Source organism: Macaca nemestrina, chromosome 5, assembly GCF_043159975.1.
Source record: "Macaca nemestrina isolate mMacNem1 chromosome 5, mMacNem.hap1, whole genome shotgun sequence".
Taxonomy (NCBI): domain Eukaryota; kingdom Metazoa; phylum Chordata; class Mammalia; order Primates; family Cercopithecidae; genus Macaca; species Macaca nemestrina.
In genome coordinates, this window is record NC_092129.1 from 48171464 (window position 1) to 48184446 (window position 12983).

Sequence of the window (12983 nt, forward strand, 5' to 3'; positions counted from 1 at the left end):
CTGTTGTGGAAGCTCCTGGGCCTATGCTAGTACCCCTGAGCCAAATAATGACAACTGACATGTACGTAAAGCAGTCAGCAAGCTTGGAGGTCACCACCAGAGGATTTATTGCCCTCTCTGGTGGAGTTGGAGTCCAAGAGTATCACTCCTGGACCCCTGGGGTCTGCCCCCACTCCAGGCAACACCCAACCCTCTTGTCCCAGATGTCCAGAAAGGGGTTGAAGCATGAGGGGATTCTCATGGCCATCACCTTGGGGGCATGGACCATGAGGGTTGGCTCTGCCTGGCACTGCAGCCATTTTTTAAATCTGAAATTTAAAACCCAAATTTTTAAATATAAAATGTTTTACATTTCAAAACCAAGTCCTGAGATTACATGACCTTGGGTGATTAATTTATTTTGCTCAAATTAGGACCCAGGAAATTCGGAAATGTTTGGTGCTTTGATGAGATAAAGAAGAACGGGGAAATGAATCCTGCTTATGTATTGTTAAAAGGAAAACCGTAGACAAGTTAAATTTAACAGACTTTGATTGAGTAAAGAATTATTTGTGAACTAGAGAGCCCCCAAACCAGAGTAGGTTCAGAGAGACTCTGGCCCTGCCATGTGGTCAAAGAAGATTTATGGACCAAAAAAAAAAAAAAAAAAAAAAAAGCTGATGTGTAGAAAACAGAAGTGAAGTATAGAAATAGCCAGATTGGTCAGATTGCTTACAGTTTGGCATTGGTCTTATTTGAATGTGGTTTGAATAGTTGGCCACGTTTGATTGGCCTAAACTCGGTGATTGGTAGAAGAGTAGGTTACAATCTGTTTACACATTCAGTTAGGTTACAGTTCACTATGTACAGAAAACTCTTTAGGGTGAATTTCAAGTATGTAAGCAGTAGCTTTAGGCTAAACTTAATTTAACAGTATGAATGGGGAATTTCCTTCACTTTGCTATGCCACATGTGAATAATTGTTATTTTTTCTCTAGCATGTACATAGTTTGCCAAGTTAGTAAATTAAGAAAGTCTTTTTTCTTTCTTTAAAAAAAAAGAACCTGTACTTTGAGTGAGATGCCACTGGGAAGCCAGCTCTATTGCCTGTCTGGCATCTATCCATGGTGCTTGAACGACAGGCAATGAAACTCTGAAAATTACAAAGACCCACCTAAACATACCTTTGCCCACCCATCCTGGTCGGGGGTCGGCGGTGGGGGGACTGTGTTGCTGTGAGGAGAGGAAGACTTGGACTTTGACAGTTTTTCCCACTGTTAAGTAAAACCTTAGGCCTTTTCAAAGGTAAAAGATTTCTTTTTATAATCTCTTGTCACACAAACACACACACACACTCATAAAAGAAGAAAAAGTAATGTTGCTCAGGAAAATTGCAACAATGAGATTGGCTCCTGTTGCTTTTGTCAATTGCCTTCTTTCAGAAATAGAGTGATGAGTGAGAATGCCATGAATATCCTAAGGGGGTTCCCCAAAGAAAAGAGAAAATCCTTCAGAGTTCAGAGTTCCCCCACCTGGTTGGGAGCATCAAATTCCTTTCAGGAGCTTTGTTTCAAAGGAGAAGAAAATATTGATTGAGAACTGACTAGGAGTTGTTGTCTTTCTTTGGGAAAAAAAAAATAGTTTAATTATTGGGGAAATAAGTAGGAAGGGGAAGAAAGAACCCATCCATCCAGTGTTGCCTCACTGGGGCTTCCTTTTTCCAGGTGAGTGAGGATTCCTCACACAGATGCTGATTAGGATACTTCTATCAAAAAAGAATGGATCAGAGTTAGACTCAGGAACCTAAACCAACACCATTGATAATAAAATGGAACAAAAATGTTTGGACCTTTAATTTAGAAAGTGGCCTTTCGTGGCTCGTGGTGGATATTCCATGATACATTACATGAGCAAACACTACTTGGGAGGTGAGGATGAAATGAACTCCAATCAGATTGTCTTGGAATGTGGCAAAGGTATTATTCCCTTGAGTTCAAATGCACTTCCCTTCCTGGGGCGGGGGGAGGCAGGGAGGCCTAATCATTACTCCATAGCCCTGCGTGCCTGCATGTATTCATTCATTCATTCATCTGTCATTCATTGAGGGCCCACTGAAAGTTAGATGGTGCAGTAGAAGGTAGGGATTTAAAGATGAACAGCAGATGAGGAGCTGAAATTCTAGTGGCAGAGTGGAGAATGGTGACATGCAATGTAAGGTGGTAGGTTATGACCCGGGTGCTGTGGAAACCCAGAAGATAGGATTTTTCTTCAAATGAGATGCTTTGAGGACTTAATTCCATGCAAGTTTTTTTTTTTTAAACTAAATAGAATTTAGTATTTCCTTTCATCATTGCTGGTCTCTATGAGGACATATATGTGTCTGTAACAGTGGAAAAAGGAAAACATCTGAAATCTGTATGGATACATTTTTGTTTTGTGGCATGTGGTCATATTTTATAGAATAATGGCAGAGAAGGTATGTGGGAAATGTAAATATCTACCTGACTTTTCTGACCTGAAGCTAAACCTGTGCACAAGAAAGGAAGTACATCAACTAAGCTTCCGGAATGGAAAATGGTGGCCTTTTTCTGCTAAATGCCTCCCTGGCATGCCATGTTCCGAGGCTCCCCATGTCACTCACTTCTCCCAGATCCATTTGTAGAGGAAGAAAAAAAACATCTAGGTTCCTGGCCGAGTCCCCTATAACAAAGATAGATAAACAAGAGAAAATGTTACAGATGTATTTAGGTTTTACGTGACGTGGATGCCTTCCTAAGGCAAAGGAAGACCTAAAGAAACAGGGAAACCCATGTATTTTTTATGCTAGGTTTAACACAGAAGTGGATAGTTATGAAGTATAATTGGACTAAAAAGTGTGATCTACTGATAATAAACTGGAGGAAATCCTGTTTGTTACAATTCTTCTCTTCAGAGATAAAGATACTTCTTTCCTCTGGATCTAGGGAGGGCACCTCTCCAGCGAGGGTCTCCCAAGGTTTGCTTCAAGGAAGGCAGGGCGGGGAAGGGAGGAGGTGAGAAGACCTTCCTACTTCTGCCATTTTCCCAAGTTCCTTCAGCTTAAAATATTTTCGAGTATATGTACTGAACCCCATCACATTTTTATTTTCTTGTATTTAATAAACCCCCAAAATGACATGTGAGGTTTTATTTGACCATGATATCTGGTTTCTGTTTCCTTTAATCCTGGGAAGCCTCCTTGGGCCTTATGAGTTGTGCCAGTTCTCATGAGTTGAGCGCATACGGCTGGTGTCCCTCCTGGTGACCTTCGCAGCCATCTGGGCCGGGGCCTGTGTCTGTCCAGCTCAGCCCAGCGGGGCAGGGCCTCTGCCGTGAGTTTGCAGATGCCTCATTCGGACTTGGAGTCTGTGACTCACGCCATCTGTTGGTAATTTGTCGTTGTTCTGGAGTCAGGCGTTTTCAAAGGATTCAGTCTTTGGAGTCCCTCCACAGGTGCACTGCCTGTGATTTTCTGATACCCTCTTGCCATCTGGCCTATGGCCAGAGCCCAGCACTGAGTCAAGCTACTGTGGATATAATGATGATGTTCTTTGCATTTTAGAGAGCTTCACACCAAGTTCCTGCCCCCTTTTGAGCGAGTCACACTCTTTATGGGACTTGTTTGAAGTCCAGCCAAGCTGGCAACCATGGGGTTCCACTTTTACAACCTCTAGCAACAGTAGGCTCCAGTCCTTTGTGTCACCGTGCCATCTGCTTAGCTTTTTTCCTCTTCAAACTGTAAGCAAAATGAGCTACCTAAACCAAAAAAGCCACCCCCCAACTAAAACACATTTGCATCAAGTCAACCTAAATGACACTGCTTTGTTTGCTTTAAACCACATGTATAAAAGAATGTCTACACTTCCTTAAGAAATGTTTTCACCGGAAAAATAGACAATCATAATAGCAATTGTATTTTTTCTACACACCAAGCTCTGTGCTACATGTTTTATGTTCATGATTCCATTTTATTCTCACAGAAACCCAACGAAGGAGATAATTGTCACTATCTTGATTTTTTTACATGTAAGGAGATTGGGGCTCAGACAAGTTAAATAACTTACAATGAGCAATGCTACCAGCAAGCAAGGCATCTAAATCTAAACCCCACTGCCTGGATGTAGAATGCAAGAGTTGAACTATTTTGTATACTGCCCCCACCCCCTTGACATTAATCATCTAATGCATTGAAGTTCAGTGCCTTTAACTAATTAATTTTTCAGCTCTTAAATATAGTGTCACACATCCATTAGCAAACCCCATCTATTTATCTATCCAACATATATTTTTGAGCATTTGCTGTGTGCCCTGTACCATGCTGGACCCTTGTCTCTTGAAGTTTATAATGTAGTTGGGGCTGCAATTTAATCTATAATGTGTCATGAAGAAGTCTTGTCTCATGAAGCTTATAATGTAGTTGAGGCTACAATTTATTCATTTAATAAACCTTTATAAGGAACACATAGTGTGCAGGCATTGTATTAGGGGCTGGGGCTATAAAGTCAAGAAAGATACCATCTCTGTCAACTAATATATGATAAACTCATGATTAAACTTTAAATCAGAAAAGCGGGATATTTAGTATGCATGCCCAATATTTTGTATGCATGTCCTGGCCAAATCGTTGAACTTCTCTCTCCCTTAGTTTCTTCATCTATTCAGTAGGTAACATTAAGGTTACCACCAGCTCTGGAAAAACAATTTCTACTCTAACCGAACCTAGCTTTGAAGGAACTTTTCTATTAGAAATGTAGGAAAAGAGAAAAGAGCTGAGTCTGAGTTCATGAGAGAAGCAGGAAAAAGAAATTATGAAGTGTATCAGCTAGGAAGCTTTTGGCTACAAGTAAGAGAAAATATGACCAAAAGCTTGAAAACTTAGAAGTCTGTTTTCTCCCATAAAAAGAAGTCAAAGGGTATTTCTTGTGTTACTTCCATTGCTCAACAGGGGAGTCACCAAAGACTTTTTTTTTTTGTTTTGTTTTTGAGATGGAGGTCTCACTCTCTGTCACCCAGGCTGGAGTGCAGTGGCACAATCTCAGCTCACCGCAACCCCTGCCTCCTGGTTTCAAGCAATTCCCCTGCTTCAATCTCCCGAGTAGCTGGGATTACAGGTGCCCACCACCGTGCCTGGCTAATTTTTGTATTTTTAGTAGAGACGGGTTTTCACCATGTTGGCCAGGCTGGTCTTGAACTCCTGACCTGAGGTGATCTGCCCACCTCAGGCTCCCAAAGTGCTAGGATTACAGGTGTGAGCCACTGCACCCGGCCCCATTTTCTTGTCAGGCTTCTTATCACCACCCTTAGTGTTGGCCTTTCATCCTCAAAGTTATGATCTCCTGTCCATAAGATGGCTCCTGTTGTGCCCAGAATTATTTTCTCATAACAACAACCCAAGCAGAAAGGAAGCCATTGTAGAGAAAGACTTTCTTCCTACTATTATATTTATTTTTGTTTCAGTTTTTACTCTAGAGAGGGAGCCCTTCCCCAGCCAACTTTTCCTTTTATCTAATTGGCTAGAACTGGGTCATATGTTGAGCCCTAATCCAATCATAATTTGTCCTTTGGGTCTGGGAAAGGGGTTCTGTTTTCTCTGAGGTCATGGGATCTCCACCAGCTTTTAAAAAATCTGAGTTTGATTTGCAAGAAAGAAAGTGAATAGACAATTAACAGTGTCTGTCATAGAATCGGGTGGAAACAGACACTCTAGCAATGGCTATTTGGCCCTAGAAAAGCTGGAACATTTAAAGGAACTGTAATGAGTGGGAATGCCTAACATGTGAATGCTAGAAAAGATAGATCCTGCAGCAAAACCTTTGTTATTAAAAAGATTTTGTCTCTAAAAGGGAAAGGCAGGGGATAAGATTGCCACTAAGAGACTCCTATGAAATCTGTATGACTAGCTTGTATTTGAGATGGAGGAGAACCAATTACAACTTCCCTTTCATCTTGAATCCAGACACTGTAGACATAATTACCGGGATAAATTGACACTGGGGCAGCCTAAAAGAAGCTCAGTCATCCAAAAGTCTTTACTGAACTGGCCACTATGAAACAAAGATGACTAAGACACAGTCCACTCATGGCAGAATTTTTAGGTATTGATGAATTTCCAGCTGTAACTGCAGCATATGTGCTTTGCCAAGGGTGTGCAGAGAGACTGCACATTGCTTGGAGTGGGGCAGGTGGTGATGAGGGGAGGATGTATAGGGGAAATGACATTTGGCGTGGCTCGTGAAGGAAGAAAAGAGGCATTCAGAATTGAAATGTAAGAAAAGGGCAATCAAGTCCTGTGAAATTTCATAACAGAAGTGAAAGTCCTCTGAATGTTTTTGAGCAGATATTAGTGGTAAAACCTTCAGGACCCACAGAACCCATGCTAACACTGCCACTCAAAAATCTTGTGCTCACTTCCTTTGTTGGATGAGACCGTGGCTGTGGCTTCAGAATGAGGAGATGGTGGATACTTGTATCCGGCTGCTTGTCGATGAGCCGAGGGGCCACCACTGGCTGGAACAGCAGCCCCTAAAGAATGTAGGAAGGACCATGTGTTCTCTCTCCCACCTCTTTCACCACACACTCTTGTTTCCCTCTCATCTTCCCGCTTCCACATCCATGTTTATAAGTCTACCTTACCTAGTAAACTTCTCCCTCTTCACATTAAGACATGTGTCTTGATCTTTCCTGTGCCCTATCACAAGACCTGATACATGGCCTGTGTTCAAAATGTGGATTATGGACAATTGGGTGATCAAATAAATGAAGTGAGGAGTTTGGCAGGGGGTGGCCTATGTGTTGGCCACATAGACAATTAAGACTCATCCCATAGTCTCCTGGCTTCATTATATTAACCACATCTGGCTCAGGATGTTTTACCTGACTGGAACTTGTGAAATGTGGCAACAGGCAGAAAAGCAGAGGCGAAATATCTCCCTGTAATTAGATATATTGAACACTAGAGGTTCCAGGTAGAATTTCACTATTACCTAAGCCCATCTAAAATGGACAAAGAGAATAAATGAGCCGAGAGCAAACATTTATTGAAACAGTTTATGAAAAAGAGTATGACATAGGCAATGAAGGAACAGACTCTTCAGCCAGACCTCCTGGGTTTAAATCTCAGCTGCATTGCTTCCTGACTGTTTTACTTTGGGCAAGTCACTTAAACCCTCTATGCCCTAGTTTCCTCATCTACAGAATAGGAATTAAAATAGTGAATATCTCTAAGGATTGTTGTAAGGATGAAATGAGTATAGGTGGTGTAGTTTCACATTACAATAAGCCCTGGCAAATAGAGAGTGCTGTACAAGTGCTGACTACTTGAGTTTCAGAAGAACCCTAGAAATTAAGTATAACTTTTTTACGTTACATATGACGAAAGTTTAGCTTGGAGAAGTTACATGTGGCAAGTCTATTGATCTTAACATGGCAAGATAATAGCTGGGACTTCTAAAAGGATTTTTTCATATTTCTACATAAAACATATAAACCATAGCCACCCTGTTCTGCCTAGGATCATGAAGGTATGAGATCATAGATCGAGCACATCATCCAATCTTTGCTCCTTCCCTCTGGACCAATGGCTAGTGGAATTTTCCCAACAATTAATGCTATCACTGGTAAAGGAGCATTTGTTTGTATTGGGTTTTTTGGTTTTTAAAAAATTTTCAGTCTGTCATGAACCAAAATTTTTACCAAATATAATAAAAAATTAATTACTAGGAAAATAAATCTTTTAAAAAACCAAACAATATTCAGGGCCAACATTTTTTATTGGATTCAATAGGAAAGTGGCTTTAAAAATCCTTCAAGTGTTTACTCTCAATTCCTGTACTTACCTTTTCGTGAATCTATACCAATGGCCAGCCACCAGTCTGCAGACCATACTCTATGAGTATCTGACTTAAAGGACCATCATGAAGAGTTAGTTACTCCTCAGATGGAAATGATACACATTCCTGTTTGCTCTTAGCTTGTGGAGAAGTTCTCAGATTTCTATAGATTTTCCTTTACAAACATTGACCTGATGTTTGTGAGGCTAGCTGGAGAATCTCTATCCATCAGCAGAGGGCATTAGGAAAGTGGTCTGACTAAAAAAAAAAAAAAAAATCAACGACAACAAATAAAGCCATAAAAAATAGCCTTTACAGTTGATCCTGTGCTGGGCACAAGTTAAATGTTAAAGTCACTTTTAACAAAGGCTCAAGACAGCCCCTAAAAGAAACAACCCCTGGGAGTCCTTGAGAAATGCTGTTTCAGCGAACAACTATCCCAAACCCCTATGTGAAAACCCTGACCCTGGTGAGCAAGACTGTACTGTTTTAGACTTGTGTGGAGCCCTTTTGCCCCTTGGCCTATATCCCTGACTCAACCCAGACTTTCCTGACAACTTTTCCCTCAGGTCCAAACTCAGACTTGGCTGTCATCATCTTACCACTTCTGTGACGAGGCATTAAGAGATAGAAGGAAAGTAGCTAGGGAAAGAGTTCATTTCCATGCAGCCCTACTGTTACACTTCCGATCAAAAGCTTCACTTTGTATTTCATTTCATTTTTATTTAACACTTCCACTGTGCTCACCGTGTGTCAGGCACTGTTCTAAGGAATTTGCAAACATCAACTCATTTAATACTCAGGACAACCCTATGGGTAGGTTCTGTTTTTCTCCCTATTTTATAGGTGAGGAAACAAAAGCACAGAGCATTTAAGCAATGCAAGTCGAGCAACCCTAATCTGAAAACCTAAAATCTGAAATGCTCCCAAACCCAAAACTTTTTGAGAACTGATAGGATACCCCAAGTGGAAAATTTCACATGGAGGTACCTAATACAAACTTTGTTTTATGCACAAAATTGTTTAAAATATCATGTAAAATTACCTTCAGGCTATGTGTATAAGGCATATATAAAAAATAAATGAATTTCATGTTTAGATTTGGGTCCCATTGCCAAGATATTAGGTGTATGTAAATACTCCAGAATTCAAATTGCTTATGGTCCCAAGCATTTTGGATAAGTGATACTCAACCTGTGTATCCCTAAGTCACACAACTGTGTTTTGATCTCTTTGACACGTCTCCTCCTCCAGGATAAAGAGGAAAAGTAGTAGGGAGAAGGGCTTAGAATGAGCATGAGCAATAGCAGTGTAAGGAGAAGTTATCCTCAGGCCAGGAGAAGCAAGAATGCAGCCAAATTTTAGGAACAACACAAGGGATTCTAATCATTGGCAAGAGAAAACAAACTAAAGACTGAGTGGTAGGGTTGCTATGTAATATGAGGAAAATAGAACCCAAGCCACTTATATTTCATAACCAAGCTCAAATTAATGGACATGAAAACATATTTATATCAATAACCATAATAATAAAATAGCTGTGCTTTTTGAAATTCTACTATATGGCAGTTTTTATATGTAACTTTGTTTAATGCCCACAACTATATGGGGAAGGGGGAATTATCCCCATTTTTCAGATGGAAAAAGTTAATCAAAGTTCAAAGAGGTAAAATCACTTGACCATAATCTCATAGCTAGTGATTGGCAGAGCCAGAATCGACATCATTTCTGCCTAACTCTAAATCATGGCTTGTTTTGATGCAGCCACATTGTTAGAGTTAGTGACCCGATGCCATTATAGAGGTGCTTAGGAGAATCCTAAATCCATATGCTAAGTCACCATACCATGTGTCCAAGAAGTCTCGGAAAGATGACACCTACAGATAAATCTAAATTAGTTTTTTTTTAAGCTTGGAAAATCCAAGAAAGATAAACTTAGCATCCATTAGCCTTACACAGAACACTTCCATTTTATACAAATAATAATGTTTCATGCATCTCTGCAGGAAGTGCATGCTACTCATGGCTGCGGATATGCCCCTACGGACAGCCCTTGCTGGTCCTGGGGTATTTGTGTCCCTTATCCCAGGTTGCATGTGGTTGTAAAAGGTGAAGTGCTGTTACTGAGCCTAGTGCCTATCTGATGGCCTATATGAATGACCCACTAGAGTTATTGGGTTCTGCCAACATTATTTCCATCCTAGATCTACAAAATGTTTGTGGGCAGATAGAGCTGGTTCCTGAGATCAGGCTAGAAGGTGTTTTTCATACTCCACGAGGCTTATATAAATTCAGTCTCTTCCTTTTAGAAAAAAGTCCTTGGTCCAGCTTCTTTCCAGTACTTGATAATAATCAGCTGATGATGTGGGAACATTTGCAGCTGTGTATGTAGGTGCTAAAACCTTATTCCATGCAGAGGTGGATTATACTAAGACATTCACCACTTATCTAAAACAATTCAAGAAGGCAATAAAAGACAAATAATTCTAGGATGCATCATCAGGAGTGATATTCTTTCTATGCCAAATGAAATTATGAAAATAACACTAAGAGAAGTTTCAAAAAAAAAAAAGGAAGCCCATACATTCTTGGAATTAGCAAGGTGCTTCCCGTAATTATACACTTGCTTGGAACCCTAGCCTTTTATTTTTTTCATTGAATAGCCTCCCAGTTAAAAATAACCCGATAAAGTATCCTAGACTACAAAAAATGCCCGGAATCTTTTTACCAGGTGACATCTCATCTTTCAAGATATCTGATCTTAAGTCACCCCAGATTAACTTGTACATTTTATTTGGCAGTAGCCAGTGGTAACATAGGTAGTGTTAAACAATTGCTATATATAGGACAGTAGAGGAAGGAGACTTTTGATGAATTGATCAAGAAGAAGAGGAACTCTGTGTTGTCACCTGGTTATGGTTCGGAAGTATTGCCCTGAACTGCCATACTACCACTGAGAGTGAAATAGGAAAACATATCCTAACATTATCAAGCACACATCTCTATGGGAAGACTGCAGATGCATCACTCATACCTCATCTCCCCTCCTGCTCCCAATACAGACATAGCTAATCCATCACAGCACTCTTTCCTGCCAGGCCTAGATTTGCCATCAAAATCCTCACCTCAGTGTTTCAGGCAGGTCCTCTCAAGCCATGTCAGCTGGGTCAAGAGTTGAAACCTGTTTACTTTCTCTGGTCAGCACTAGTAATGCAAAGATGAGTACGCATAACAACTGCCCTCAAATAGCTGACAGGTAATTGAGGGAATCGTACCCAGTAGCAGTTATCACATTGTGAGATAAAATGATAGAGTGTATATGTTAAATGGTACTGGAAGACAGAAGGAGGAATAACTTTCTGTTCCTGAAGGAGGTAAGGAGTGTTTCCCGGAGGAAATGAATGTGGATGAGATTGGAAGGATGAGGGCGTTCACTTATCAATCAAGGTGGACAAGGGGTGGAGGCTGTAATTGGCACAGACTGCAGGTGCTTCCCCAGCCTAGGGGCTGAGTGGAGGAACAGCAAGAGGTTGAGGGGGCAGCCTCAGGTCAAGACATTGACCTCTTTGATTGCTAGGTAAGAAGTTAAGGATTTTTCTTACAGAAAAATTCTGTCTGAGGTATGTAGACCCCTTGGGGACCATGAGATTATTCCAAGGGCTGCATGAATTCACAGCACACTGAGTAGGCTCTGATAATGTACTAAATGGATCACATGGGTATGGGCTTTAATAATGTCAATGCTGAGAATGCACCATATACTTGTAGCAGAAGATATAGCAAAGATAAGGCTTTCACCTCCAATGGTTTGCTCTGAAGTTTCATAAACAAAACACTGTGAGCATCAATGTATAGGCTGGAGAGCTGATTTAGCTGCAAAAAGGTGCTGCCTGTGCAGGCTCTTTAGAAGAGTGCTGGGATCTCAGTGTCTTCTCAGATGTTTTATGATATGTTACATTATCAAGTTAATTCCTCTCTTTTTGAAAAATGTATAAATTCAGCTTGGAGTTCACAAGCTCAAAGCTATGTTACCACTAAAGCCTTTCTCACAACCCAAAGCACTTGAACTTACCTTCACTCTCTGAGAGGTCATTATATTTAAATAGCTACTCTAAGAAGGAACTATGCTCAATCCTTCATTTGAATAACAGTTTAACCTTCGAAGAAGAAAAACAAATCTGTAATATCCCCGTCACTAAATTAGCACCATTAAGCATCAGCAGCCATTGTCTCTTTTAGTTGGGAAAGGGTGGGTCAGCCTTCTCAAAGCCCATTTAATGAACAAGGTTTCTCCTTTTATTCAGGAAAACATTGAACATTACCCAAGTTAATATTATTATAATCTCTTATATTAATAGAGTTCAGTTGGCAAAACACTTTCTCTCACATACATTATATCATTTGATACTTACAACAACCATTCAAGGTAGATGGAAAGGTATTATTCAGTTTATTTCAGTGGAAAGTGCTACCACTATCCAAAGTCTGATTTTCTTTTTTAACAAATACAGAAGTATACAAAAGGAAAAAGCAATACAGCTTCCAGAGAAGATTTTGAGTGTGTAGAGTTTCATGGTGATTTGATTTTTTTCCCCTGAGGCTCTGCACTAAATTCACTGCTTCTTTCATTTTATTGATACTATAATGGAATTTGATGCACTCTAATTCAGAAACTGAAATGTTTATTCATTTCATATGTCAGTACAAAAATCCAATCAAGAATAAATATTGCACCTCCCAAAGCTGCAGTCATACAGAATGATAATTGCTTTGAAAAGAAATAAACAAGTTTGGGATGAGGGTGCTGAAGTAGTCCCAAAAGTGAGGTTCTTCATCCAGCTTTTTCCTACAGAGTCATTTCAGTGTTTCTATCCTGCAGGGAAAAACACTGGAAACTTGATGACTTTTGCTCTCGTTTATTGAACACTTTCCATGGGAGCTTGCAAACGTCATCTGTAATCCTTACAGCAATGCATAGTTGGTGAATTCCTTCAGCAGAGGTATTTTATGAGGCAGTGTAGCTTATCAGCTAAAAGCAGAGGCTTTCAAGACATATGGGTGTGTGTTCAGGTCACAGAGATCAGGGTTTAGGGCACAGTTGTCCCATCTTTTGACTTCCCTGGGCCACATTGGAAGAAGAATTATCTTGGGCCACAT

At 40.3% G+C, this 12983-nt stretch overlaps 1 protein-coding gene across 3 annotated transcripts in view; it reads left to right on the forward strand.

Annotated features, from left to right (window-relative positions):
• The window catches only part of LOC105465752 (androgen induced 1), a 275445-nt gene that overhangs the window by 172543 nt on the left and 89919 nt on the right, over nucleotides 1–12983 (forward strand). The window lies entirely within an intron of this gene.